Here is a 14,259-nt window from a genome sequence, read left to right as displayed (position 1 = left end):
TGTGGAGTATGTGTGCCGGGTCACAGATATTCAAGGCTATTGCATATCTCCTGTTAATTCTATCATATTAGTGCTATAGTTACATGGCCTAGTACAGTGGTTCTTAATCTTTTGACTTGTGTGGACCCCGCTTAGTAATTACTTGAACCTGGGGATGCCCACTGAATCATTATTGGAAACCGAGACTCTCCACTGAGTCAATACTGGAAGCCAAGGACCCGGACATAGGCATTGTCATGACTTGAATCACAAAACAATACTCAAAAAATACAGAAACAAACATTCAGCACACAAATATACAAATGATAAAATATTTTATTTAATTCTCAAAATAAAAAAAAAGCTAAATTTTAATAGGACGGTTGGCACTTTTCTAAATTCAGTTTAGTCAACTCATTGTCTATACTATGGGGCTCATTATGAACCTGGGGGTTCAGACCGCCATGCCGGCGGCGACATAAAAAACCGCCACCGGCATGGCGGTCTGAACCACCATATAATAAACACAGGAAGGGCTCCCCAACTGTCAGGCTACTGCCGACAGGCAGCCTGGCGATGGCAGAATACATTATCCGACAGAGCAGCTCTGCAAGCAGCGCTGCCCTCCGGATAATGAACCCTGTTTCCCCCAGCCTTTTCCTGGCGGGTTCCCCTGCCAGGGAAAGACTGGCGGAAAGGAGTGCTCCGGGCCCCTCTTGGGGTCCTGTCGCGCTGGATTTACGGGCAGTGATTTGCGCGACGGGTGCTGCTGCACCCGCCGCACTGAGGCATTGACGACGGCCCCATGTGGAGCCATCAGCAATGTCCCAGCCCAGCAGAATGTTCGTAACGCACCCGGCGGAGTCTCAAGGGGGCTGGCGGTTTATGGAAAGACCGCCAGCATGAACACAACGGGGTTTCCCGCCGTGTTCATAATGAGCCCCTATATTCTGTTTGATGCACTGCCACTGCTTCCATGAATCAATACGAGGACACTAACTTAATTTTTAGCCTCCAATTTCAAATTCATTCACGTTGACAGCATGCTTTATATTTTCAACTGCTCATTTTGCATCTTTATTTATGCACATTTTATTACTCTGTTAATAATATTTAATTTTCTAAGGAGTCGCTGACACCTTGAGTAGGGTTCACGGACCCCCTGGAGACCACAGTTCACAGGTTAAGAATCACTGGCCTAGGAGCAAAGTAGTACTCACGAAAATAAAATACCCCCATGCACTATATCCCAATGACAGAGAGTGATCAGGAAGGCAAAGGAGCACTGATTGCTTCTTTTCCTGGTTTCTTTTTTTCATTTTTTATTATCTTTGATTCCAGATTTTTTATTTACTTTTTTTAAAGTATTTTTCTCTGATTCCACCTTTACTTTGTATACTCTTGATTTCCTTCATTGTTTCTATCATTTAATCTTTCTTTTCATCCTCTTCTTTCCTTTATTACATATTTCTCCCCTCCGTTGCCCTATCCATCTTTCCTCTTTCCTTCTCTCTATCATTCGTCTTTTTTATCTGTCTTGGTTTCCTTCTGAATCTCATCCTTCTTTCTTTGCTTATCTTTCTTTCCTTCATTCCTTACTGCTGCTCACATTTCTGTCTTCCTTTTCTTCCTTTATCACCCATCATCATTCTTCTTTCTCATCATCCATCATTCTTTCTTTCTGCCCTTTTCCAATTCATCTCTCCATCTTTGCTTTCATCTATTCTTTCTTCAGTCCTTCTTCACATCCATCCGTCATGTACTTCTCTCCATTCCTCCATCCGTCCTTCCCTTATTTCTGTGCTTCCTTGATCCGTTTGCTTCTCTCAACCACAGCTCCATGATACCAGTCACTTGCAATGGAATTGATGTGCTTCCGTTTTTAAGCCAGTGTTTCCTATAAAATATACATGTGCCATAAAGAACAATTTAAAGGGTTTATTTCGCACAAACCTTCACGGAGTTCTCACCCCACTTCCGCTGCTAAAGTGAGGTATTCATGACACCCGTGGCTAGATGTGGGATAGAAGTAGGTGCCTCCTGCGACAGGAAAGAAGAACCGGTGTCTGCCTGACTGGGTGAACCTTAAAATGATTTCAGAAAATGAGTGGCTGTGACTTCTGAGGAAATTAGATGAGTACTAGGGATTTGCCCATACAACTTGAGTCTGTCTGAAAGAGCCTAGGACCCTACAAGAGAGCCCAGTTTCATTGCTGAATGGGTGTGCTTAGCTACACCATGTATATCTGTGCACAGATCCAAGCCTTGGCTGTGAACACATCATGAAAGGAACCTACATGTTCTTATTGAGTGTGTATTCTTTCCCTTCATATCCTCATTCTCTGTGTGAGAGAGTTAAGTTCTTCATTTGTGTCTTGGCAAAGACAATACATTTGTGCAAACAATGTGCATATATATCTGCTGCTGCAATGTGATACTCCATCTCTTCTGCAAAGAATGTCTTCTTTACATCCCCATAGAATCGACGTTGAGTGAGTGTCTTAACACTGAGTATGTTAATTAAATTATTAATGAATATTCATGTATTATGAGGGTAGAAAATTAAATAAAATAGAGAGAAATAATGCACGCATTTGAAGGTGTGCCCACATGAGTGGCCGCCAATGTTCACAAAGTGTACTTTTTAATGGCTTATTAATATGAAATGTTGAGCTTTTGCTTGATTAATGTAGTAATATGTCATAATAAGGGTTGTGTATTATTTTTTAGCTTTATTAATTGAAAGGCTTAACTTAGCGGAAGTCTTGGCCTATTTGCACGGCCTCATGTCAAGCTGCCCTTTATAGGTGTTGATTAAAATTGCCGTTTAGAGAATTAAATTGTGATTTTCCACTGTGCAGACCTAATGTGCTCGTAGCTGAAAGTCTTTCTCATGAGAACTGCTTGCTAGGAGATTCTGTACTAGCTAACGCAACATTGTTAAATGTAACGTGTAAGACTGACTTTCTCAGGAGAATGCAAAGGAGACACTGACTGGAGTACAAATTACAACAATATTGTTACCTGATGAGCCGGATGATGAGAACAGTACGAAAGGAGCTAATCATCGACATGTGAACCGTGTACTAGTAGAAATGTAGATTTGAAATTTTAGTTTTATTGGACAAAGTGTGGACATGCGATCCCTTGACCAATAGGGACTTGGGAAGTAGTTTTAGAAAATCTAACTTAGCCGGACTGCACCGAGAGGAGAGAAGCCATTCTCCCCTTCTTTTTGAAAGTTTAGGCTCATTTTGCCCCTTTTCCGTCTTGAGAAGAGATGTGCTTATTTTATTGCTTAAAAGATTTTGCCTTTTCTGAACTTTGATGCTGAATCCTGATGCCCTGCTGACCGAACTGATGTCCTGAGGACGAAGACTATGCCAGCTTGCTGATCCAAACTGAGGATAGCTATATTGACTAAGATGTTGTTTGCTATGGTATTTGCTTTTGTTTCTAGGTACCAACCGCTATTTTGTTAGAGCCATAGTTAGATGGTTTTCCAAATTTGTGTTGACTAAATTGTTTTTGCATGAAGCCCAAACATGGTATTCTAATCTGTTGTTAGTTAGGGTCCTAACTAATGAAGTTCAATACATGGAGTAACATTTGATGTCTTTTCTTTGATGAATCTAAATGCATGTGATATCAATTGCACAGTTATTCTTGCTACTAATTTGCACTGTGATTTTAGAATGAGTAGAAGCTCAAGCTTTGATTAGATTGCGATTGTTTCTGTATATTTATCAATTGATTTTGAGATTAACCTACATGACATTAACCTTGTTAATATAGGGAAATAAATGCTGTAACTTTTATACAGGTGTGTATTGAAAATGGCCTTTCTGAAGGGTCACCCCAAACCCTTTGCCTTCCTCCTTCTCTTTTTCTGACCTCATTTGTTCTGGCTTTAGGACTCTGCACACTCTACCACTGCTAATCAATGCTAAAGTGCATATGCTCTCTCCTTAAAACATGGTGACATTGGCTCATTCCGAACTGGCATATTTAATTTACTTGTAAGTCCCTAGTCAAGTGCACTACATGTGCCCAGGGCCTGTAAATTAAAGGCTACTAGTGGGCTGCAGCACTGGTTGTGCCACCCACAGAAATAGCCCCCTAACCATGTCTCAGGCCTGCCACTGCAGTGCCTGTGTGTGCAGTTTCACTGCCACTTCGACTTGGCTTTTAAAAGTACTTGCCAACCCTTAACCTCCCCTTTTTCTATATATAAGTTACTCCTAAGGTAGGCCCTGGGTCAGTGGTTCCCAACCTTTTGACTTCTGTGGACCCCCACATTATCACTACTGGAACCCGGTGACCCACACTGAATCATTATTGGAATCCGAGGACCCCCCACTGAGTCATTACTGAAAGTTGGGGCCCTAATCTGTTAATATTATTTAATTTTCTAAGGAGTCGCAGAACCCCTGAGGAGGCTTCGTGGACCCCCAGGGGTCCTCTGACCACAGGTTGGGAACCACTGCCCTAGGTAGTCCATAGGGCAGGGTGTTATTGTAGGTAAAAGGCAGGACATGAACATGTGTGTTCTATATGTCCTGGTATTGTAAAACTCCTAAATTCGTTTTCACACTGCTGTGAGGCCTGCTCCTTCCACAGGAGAGCATTAGGGCTACCCTCATATAATGTTTGAGTGGTAGATCCTGATCAGAAAGGAGTAGCCAGGCCATATTTAGTATGGCCAGTATGGTGATACAAAGTCCTGCTTAATGGTGAAGTTGGATTTTATATTACTATTTCCGAAATGCTACTTTGAGAAAGAGAGCATTTCTCTACACTTTAATCCTTCTGTGCCTTCCAATCCACATATGGCTAGGTTTAGTTGGCAGCTCCCTTGTGCATTCACTCAGACAATCCCAAACACAGAATGCTCAGTCACACTTGCACACATCTGCATATTGAATGGGTCTTCCTGGGCTGGGAGAATGGAGGGCTTGACACTTACATGTCAAAGGACAGTAGCCTGCCCTCACCCAGAGGACCCCTACACCCCTACTGGGGCCCTGGCAGACAGGATGGAACTGAAAGGGGACTCTGTGCACTTCTAAGCCATTCTTTGAAGTCTCCTCCACTTCAAAGGCACATTTGGGTATTTAAGCAGGGTCTCTGACTCTACCAACTTAGACACTTCTGGACAAGATACCACTGGAGAAGAAACCCTGAACCAGAACCTGCAACCTGCCAAGAAGAACTGCCTGGCTTCCTAAAGGACTCACCTGACTGCTTTTCTGCAAAGGACTGCTGCGCTGCTGTTGCCCTGGTGCCTTCCTGTCCTATGGCTCTGCTGAGAGGTGCTCTCCAAGGGCTTGGCTAGAGTTTGCCTCCTGTTCCCTGAAGTCTCAGAACCAAAAAGACTTCATTAAAAAACTTGTTGTGTGGTGAAAATTGACGCACAGCCTGCATTGTGGTAAGAAAATCACTGCACGGCGAACCGGATCGACGCAGCCCAACTTCCCAAAGAGGAAAACGTCACAGCGCCAGTGTTGCAACTGGAAATTCAACGCACGGCCCACTGGATTGACGCCAAGCCGAGCCGGAATGACACAGCCCGACTTCCTGAGAGGAGTCGACGAAGCACCTGCCATGCGGCAGAAATTTCCACGCAGACGCCCACCAGATCGAGGCAGCCCCTGTGACTTTGTCCTGCACACCCATTTCAACGCATTGTCTCCGGGGCGTCTGAAAACCCCGCAACCCGAAGAGGATCCCAGTATCCGTACTGGAAATCCACGCAAAGCCTACCCTGCGTGAAAACTCAATGACGCATCATCTGTGTGCGCTGGAAAGGTTGACGCACACCTCCCCGTTTTACATACCACTCCTCCTCTGCGGACCCTTTCAGTGAATTTGAATGCAAACCAGGAACTTTGTGCTTGCAAGAGACAATTGTTGCTTTTTAAGAACTGAAGACTCTTTATATCATTTTCTAAGTGATATCTCAACGTGTACTTATTGAATCTTAATCGTTTTGACCTGCATTTAACCAGATAAATATTATATATTTTTCTAAACACTGCGTGGTGTATTTTTGTAGTGTTATACTGTGTTATTGCATGAGTTATTGCACAAATACTTTACACATTGCCTTCTAAGTTAAGCCTGACTGCTCAGTGCCAAGCTACCAGAGGGTGGGCACAGGATAATTTGGATTGTGTGTGACTTACCCTGACTAGAGTGAGGGTCCTTGCTTGGACAGGGGGTAACCTGACTGCCAACCAAAGACCCCATTTCTAACAGTGTGGTTATTCATGACTGCAATTTCTGACTCCTATTGATTACTAATGTTATTGATTGTTATCGATTATTGAGGTTAATGATTAATTATTGATTACTGATCTGATGGTGCGGGATATATGGTGGGAACATCTTAAGCTTAGTCAAAAGGTTAATCAACCTATTCGCGTCCCCTTGTAAGTTTACTTATTAAGGTCAGGCGCGCCAACAGATATGGTAGCAGACTGATGGTTTGTCTCCATAAGAACCCATTATAGATGATCGGTACAGGTTTGTCTCCTTAAGAATCCATCTTAGATGCTCGGTACAGGTTTGTCTCCTTAAGAGCCCATCATACAGTCCAGAAAGAGTAGTAGTAGCATATTTGGTGCCAGAGATTGTAAGTGAGAAATAATAGGTGTCCCCAGAAATGGTAGTAGCTTGATGGTCTTGTCTTTTGAGAGCTCATTATCACTGAGATTTGGATTTATTTTTTCAATTATACAAATTGGGGAGAAAATGTGCCCCTAAGTCCTTCAGATGACTTTCCCAGAATCTTGGAGCTTGCCAATGGTTGTTTGAGAATGTTCTCGGCGTTTTAGTGACGGTGTGAATGAAGTAGGTTTTGCGCTTGCACAGCTTATGCAAATTGCAGGTGATTTGTGATGTTTGCATACTCCAAATGAAGTTGTAGAAAGAGTGTGCGTACTCCGAAGTGTGAGAGTAGGGAAGTTGTTGAGCTTCACATGTGTGTGGCGCTTTGTGCTTAAAAATTCTCCACGTGGTTGTTGATGTACGGACCCTGTGTGGTCTAAGTCTCCGGAGTATATTGAAAGGTGTATGGGACACTTTTTTGTTTTAATTTGTCTGGTTTAATAGGTCAATTGGGTGTGGTCGACAAATCAGAGATGAGTCAAAGTGAGTGAAATCATTTTTTGACTGAGATCTGGCGAGTCCTATGCACTCATACATACTGACAGGCATTTAGGCACACATTCATACAGACAGCCAAACATCCATTCAGGCACGCATACACACTGACATGCAGACATGCACTCACTTCATCTTTCATACACGCATTCACTCACATGCATACAACCACGCATACACCACAACACTCACATTCACACACACATGCATACACACAGGCAGACACCACACACTTACACAAAACACCCCCACCCTCCAACCGCCCTCCCCTATCGGACCCTGACTTACCTTGTCCGGCGAGGAGGTCGTCTGGCAGGAAATGGGAATGGGCGCTGCCACCGCCAGCAGCGCCCCGCCAGCAGGACATCTCCAGGCCATACTAATGGCCTTAATACCTTAATACGGCTGATGGTGTCCTACTGGCGGCGTGGTACTGGTGGCGGAAATCCTGCAGTGTCCATAATATGGACACTGCACTGGCAGTCTTCTGGCGCCCTTGGCATCGGCAGTATTCTGACAATACCGCCGATATCATAACGAGGGCCATGATGAGAATATTCGAGTAGTCTCTCCTGTGGGACAGCCCTTTGACGGACTAAGATCGGTGCTAGACCTTATTCCATTTAGAGTTCCTCCGGATACTGTGATAGGGTCAAGCATTCGTCAGAGCCTGAAATTACTGACACCGCAGTCCCCGAGTGCAGCTGTGCAACAAGTAACATCTGTCCAGGCCAGCAACATTTTGTTGCAAGGTTTGACTACCCAGTAATTGACTGAATGGTTAGACAAGCTAAATACTCTGCAGAGTGCTCCTAAAGGAGAGGAGTAATTGAACTACACTAGATTAGGAATGGAAGTGGGTGAGCTCATTGAGGGACCTATGGGTGTGAATAGGTTAGAGTCCTACATAGAAGCAGAATTGAGATATCTGTGCTCGAGGATTACGAGGGAGGTGAGCAATGTGCATCAAAAGCTAGCAGACCTGGCAGAGAAGTACGACATAGAAATAGAGAAAACTCAACATTTGAAAAGGAGTTACAGGCTAGATTTTGAGACGAAAGATTTTGAACACATGAGATCTGCTGGAATGAAGGCACACCTTAGGGAGTTACTTCAGAATGCCCACACCTGGGGAGCATTAGACAGATGGTAAGGCAGATGGGTTAAGAAAAGAGATAAGTGAAAAAGGGATTCTGCAGAGCTGACTACAAATGTCCAGCAGAGTAAGGATCCGGTGAAACTTTTACCAATGAGAGAGACTCCAAGAGGGAATTTTGTCCATGTCCCGTGGAGCAGAGGTGACATTCTGTTGTTTACAAATGATTATCCCAGGTTGAGAGAGAAGCCAGTGGAATGGTACCAGCAGACAGACAGGTTTGTGAAACTTGCAAATTACCTATGGGAAGACTTCAATACTCTATTAGAGATAGTAGTTCCAGCTTATCTGTGGATGGAGCGTGAGAGAAGTAAAGATTGGCTGACAAACGAACTAGAGAGAGATCGGGTTACAGGTGCGCCGTCTCCTGAGGTAATGAAATATTACTACAGAGTGATTGAATTCCTGAAAATGAGAATTTTGCCCCAAAACATTGACTGGCAGAGAATAGACAGGATATTTCAGGAAGCCAGAGAGATTGTTGCAGGCATTCAAGCATTACAGAGACGATCGAGCTGAAAGACATGATTCATTTTGTGTTCAGATTTGTGAAAGGATTGCGACCTGAAATTAGCTTGATGATTAAGAGTCATTTGATTTGCTGGCAAGCAATGCCGATTGATTAGGTGTTGCAGTATGCCAAATACTGTAGTGATGATATTGAATTGAAGCAGAGAAAGCTGAACGAAAAGCTGGTGGTGATGCAGATTAAAGCTGCACAAACAGGGATGCAGGGAAATTTTTCACAAGAGCTACCACAGCAGCAGCAGGGAAATATGGTCTTTCAAAATCAGATGAGAGGTAGAGGTCGCAGAGGTAATGTAAACCGTGGTTCAGAATGATGTGCAGGGAATGAAGAAATGTTTGCCTTGTCACGCTTGTGGAGCGGTCGGACATTGGAAACGGGAGTGTCCGATGATGGTGCAGGAAGGTGTAATTCAGCAAACGAATGACATCAACCTGTTCCAAAACAAGAGAGGACCGAGAATGAGAGGTCATAATCAGAATTTTCAGAGTAATGTGAATCAAATGCAGAATTTTCAACCTATGCAGCAGGTGCAAATGCCGCGTGTACAAATGACACAGTTACAGCTAATGCAACAGCAGGTTCCCATGGTACCTAGACAGCAAAATAAAATACCTCAAGCTCCAATGGAACAGCAGCAGGTGATGCTTCTTCACCAGGTCACAGGTCAGAGGTACAACCAAAGTAATACCACTGTACACCAATTCCTGTTACACAGTGAGAATGGAATAAACGATGACTGGATGAGTGAGAGTTCGGATGAGGAGGCGTGTGTGCTTGCAGCTTCCTTAGATGTAGATCAGAAAGGTCACTAGGTGAAGGGAAAAGTCATGGGTCACCGAGTTTCATTCTTGGTTGATACAGGAGCTACACGCTCCACAGTAAGATGTGCAGAAGTTCCAAATTTCCCCCATTCAGGAAGAAGAGTCCAGGTTGTAGGAGTAGCAAATCAGTATTTGACCAACTCAATTACAGATCCAGTGCAGGTTAAAATTGACAACTTTCAGGGATTGCACAAATTTGTAGGCTGAGATTTACGTTCTGGTATCCTTACTAGGAAGGGACTTGCTGTGTAAAACAAGGTGCTCGATTACTTGTTCGAATGATACAATCGAGATTCAGACAAATATCGATGATGAAGATGGACCAGCTCCAGAGAAAGAGTATAAAACCACAAATGAGGAGTTCCCCCTGATTGATTTATTTCCAGTGATCGCAGTGAAGGGGCTTCATCCTGATTTACAGGGAACAGTTAAAGAGAAAGTATGGGATCTGACAGGGAAAGGAATTGGCTTGATAAAGGGAGTTGAGCAAGTTAAAGTTCCTGTAATGCCGAACAGAGTTTTTCCTCAGATTCCCCAGTATCACATGCCACAGGAAATTCTTATAGAGGTTGCCAAGATAATTTGTAAAACAATGGGTTTTAAAAGAAGTGTTGAGCAGCCCATGTAATTCACCGATAATGGGATTGAAATGTTTCCCTGTGGTACATAATCTGGCTGTGATAATGTTTCAAATTCCATGTGATGCTGGGTGGTTCACTATCATAGACTTGTCACAAGCTTTCTTTTCTGTGCCTCTTCACGAGGACAGCCAATTTCTCTTTTGTTTCAAATTTTTAGACCGAGTTTACTATTGGTGTCGAATTCCTAAAGGGTTTTCAGAGTCACCTTCCATATTCAATCAGATCTTGAAGTAGAATTTGGAATCATTGGAATTGCCTTTTTCAATCGACCTTGGTGCAGTATATTGTTGACTTGCTGATTGCGTCCAAAACAAGGGATGAGTGCAACTATGGCACGATTACCTTGCTGAACCATTTGGGGAAGAATGGTCACAAAGGGTCACCACTTAAATTGCAGTACTGTGAGAAGAAGGTAAAATATTTGAAAAGGGATCAAAGAAAATATCCAGAGAAAGGGTCACGACAATAATGTAGATGAGTCCCCCAGCCACCCAGAGAGACGTCAGGATGTTTCTAGGGATGGTAGGCTATTGTTGTCAATCAATTCCCAATTTTTCAGTCATATTGAAACCATTGCAGAAGCTAACTCACGAGGAGGTCACCGATCCCATAGTGTTAGACCCGGCTGGTATGAAATCGTTTTCTGAGTTGAGAGAGAGTCTGTGCAAGGCTCCGGCTTTGGGTATGCTTGATTACACTAATCCTTTCACATTGTTCTGTCATGAGCGTGATGCATGTTCTTTGTATGTCTTAGCGCAGGTCCATGGAGGTGTCAACTGCCCAATAGCATGTTTTTCAGCTACTTTGGACCCAGTCGCAGCAGCCTTACCAGGTTGTTTGCATGCAGTTGCAGCGGTTGGACAGAGTCTCACACAGTGTGAGGGCATTGTGATGGACACCCCTTGACTATTAGGGTCCCTCACTTAATTGAAATCCTTCTCACAAAGATGAAGACCCAATACCTAACAGGTGGCAGGTTGATCAGATATGAAACGAGTATTTTAGGGTCACCAAATGTGTTACTAAAAAGATGTACATTGCTGAACCCAGCAACCTTACTTCCAAATTAAAATATTGAAATTGAAAAGTTGGAAGACATTGAACATGATTGTCTTAAGGTAACTGATTTGTCCACAGAACCAAGACCTGACATTAGAGATACCTGATTGGAAGAAAATGATCAAATTGTCTTTGTTGATGGCTCATGTCTGAGACACAATACGGGAACACTGAAAGCACGATATGTCGTGTGCACAATTTCTGGTATCCTGGAAGCATTTTGGCTTCGGGGAGTGTATTCTGCCCAAGTAGCGGAACTGGTAGCCCTTTCTAGAGCTTGCGATGTTTATGCTCAACTAAATGGGACCATCTATATGGATAGCCAGTATGGATTTGGAGTAGTCCATGATTTTAGCCAGTTGTGGTCACCGAGGGGTTTCATGACCTCTTCTGGTTCACCAGTGAGAAATGGTGAGAGAATTGAAGAATTGTTACATGCTATCCAAATGCCTGAAAGACTGCAGTGGTGAAATTCAGTGCACATCTGAAATCACAAGATTTTGTGTCAATGAGAAATGGATATGCGGATCAAGTAGCAAGGTTTTGTGCTTTGAACTGTATATCGTTCAAAGATAAGTGGGAACTGTTACCTGAAGAAAATGAAACATGTCCAAGATGTGCATTGAAAGTAATAGATACATTGGAAGAATTGAAAATATTGCTGAATAAAGTTGACAAGGAGGAAAAACTATCATGGAGCAAATTGAAATGTGTAGAGAGACAGGATGAATAGTGGGTTTCAGAAGAGGGTTAGTTAGTTTTGCCCAGTAGTCTGTTGTCTCAACTGTATAGGTATTATCATGGTCAAGCACATGTTGGAAGGGATGCCATGATTCGTTTGTTCAAACGTAATTGGTTCAACCCAAGGTTTAGACAAGTTGCTGAAGCTGAACGCTGGAAAAAGGAAAGTGGTTAATTTGAGCCACATTGGAAGAGCAGGAGGTCCATTCAGCAAAATGCAAATGGATTTTTATTGAGATGCCTTTGTGTGGAGGTTTGAGATACGTGTTGGTGGTTGTCTGCATGTTTAGTCACTGGATGAAAGAGTACCCTACACGAAGAGATGACAGTCTCACAGTAGCAAAGCTACTGCTTAGGGAACTGATACCAGGGTTTGAGTTTCCGACCTCTTTAGAATCAGATAGGGGAGTCACTTCAACGATGAAGTTATTAAATGACTGTGTCCAGCATTGAACATTGAGCAGAAGTTGCATTGTAGTTACCGGTATGTTGCATCGGGACTAGTGGAACAGAGGAATGGTACCTTGAAGTCAAGAGTTGCAACGATGTGTGTGTCCATGAATCTGAAATGGCCTGTTGCACTGCCGTTAGTTCTGATGATAATGAGAAACACACCCGACAGGAAGACAGGATTGATGCTGCATGAGATCCTTATGGACCAAGCCATAACGTTGCCAGAGGTGCCTGCAAATGCACTTGTCAACATTACAGATGATATGGTGTTAGACTACTGGAAAGGTCTGGCTGATGTGGTTCGCTCTTTCTCTCAGCAGGTGGAGGCCACCACACTGCCACCGATCCATGACCCAGGGCACAACCTGAGAGCCAGCGATTGGGTTGTGGTCCGGAAACACATGCAGAAGATGTGTTTGGAACCTCGCTGGAAAGGACCGTTCCAGGTTGTTCTGACTACTACCAGAGCTGTGAAGTGCGCCGGAGTTCCGAACTGGATCCATGCAAGCCACACAAAATGAAGAAGAGTTGTTGAGAGGACCAACAACTACAAGCCACACAGCCAGAAAGAGGAACTGAGATCAGGTCTGAGCCCATTGAGGACAGTTCAGTTATTCCTATGAAAGAAGAAGACCTTCAGGAGGGTGACAGTGAGTCAATCTCAGTTGAGGCACCAGGAGAGTCTACTCAGAGGAGGGCTCTCCCAGAAGTAGACGATTTCGAGAGACAAACAGAGCAATTGCCAGACCCCAAAGGGGAAGGAGTTGAGGCGGATCAAAGCCAATGTGGTCTGACTCCTCCTGAACCAGATGCAGGTCCGTCAAGAGACAACACCGCAGAGCAAGAAGAAGTTTCAAGTTCAACTCTGAAAAGAGCATTGACCAAGGGTCCACTGAAAGGAGATAAGTGGCTGGAATCACAAGCAAAGAGAAAGGAAGCAGTTGTTGACACAACAATTGAGGAAGAAGCAGATACAACAAGGAGAGACGATCTAAGTGAGAGAGAATTGAATGGTGATCGGAAGTTGAAAAGAAAGAGAATAGCAAGTTGAAGGTGTGCAGGTCCTGAATGGGCGTATGCAACTACAAGTGAATGGCAGAAATAATTTTTGTCTTTTTGACATTTCCAGGTCAATATTTTGGCACTTGAAGGAAATTGATAAACTGAACTGCTGGAACAAAAACTGAGAAAAGTGCAAAGGAAAAGGAAACTGTTGAAAGTCACAGAAAAGGACTTTCATAAACTGATTTGACTTCTGAAATCTGATCTTGACAAGCTGCTAACCCGATTTCTGACAAAGAATCCTGGAAGTGAGACTTAGAGCTGTAAATAACTGCTGTAAGAAGATTAAAGATTTTTGTTTTTGATTTCTGCTGCAATTTTTCTAAATTTCCTCTTCTACTTTCTGATTCTTTACCGATCATGAGCAACATTAGATAGCAGGGTAGGAAAATAAGGTGCTGTAAATACGTGAGTAGTGGTTTGGCAATTGTGTGTGTGATATTGTTCGTGATATTGATTGTGAGTATGACTGTTCTTGACAAAGGAGAAGCCAACCATACTTTAGCTTTAAAGATAACTACTGCATTAACAGCGATGGAGAAGTTTAGGTTAGATGAGAAGTGTCTGCAGGTAGGTAGTAATGCACATTAGTAATGAACTTTATTCTAATGTCTTCTATCACTTGCTGAGTGAGTATGTTGAGACGATCAATGC

The 14,259-nt window shown here is 43.3% G+C and overlaps 1 protein-coding gene across 1 annotated transcript in view; it reads left to right on the top strand.

Moving 5' to 3' along the window:
• The window catches only part of LOC138265791 (probable E3 ubiquitin-protein ligase RNF144A), a 145,819-nt gene that overhangs the window by 116,279 nt on the left and 15,281 nt on the right, over positions 1–14,259 (top strand). The window lies entirely within an intron of this gene.

Source organism: Pleurodeles waltl, chromosome 11 (assembly GCF_031143425.1).
Source record: "Pleurodeles waltl isolate 20211129_DDA chromosome 11, aPleWal1.hap1.20221129, whole genome shotgun sequence".
NCBI lineage: Eukaryota > Metazoa > Chordata > Amphibia > Caudata > Salamandridae > Pleurodeles > Pleurodeles waltl.
Note: the sequence above shows the minus strand (reverse complement) of the source record. Positions and strands in the feature narration are given on the sequence as shown.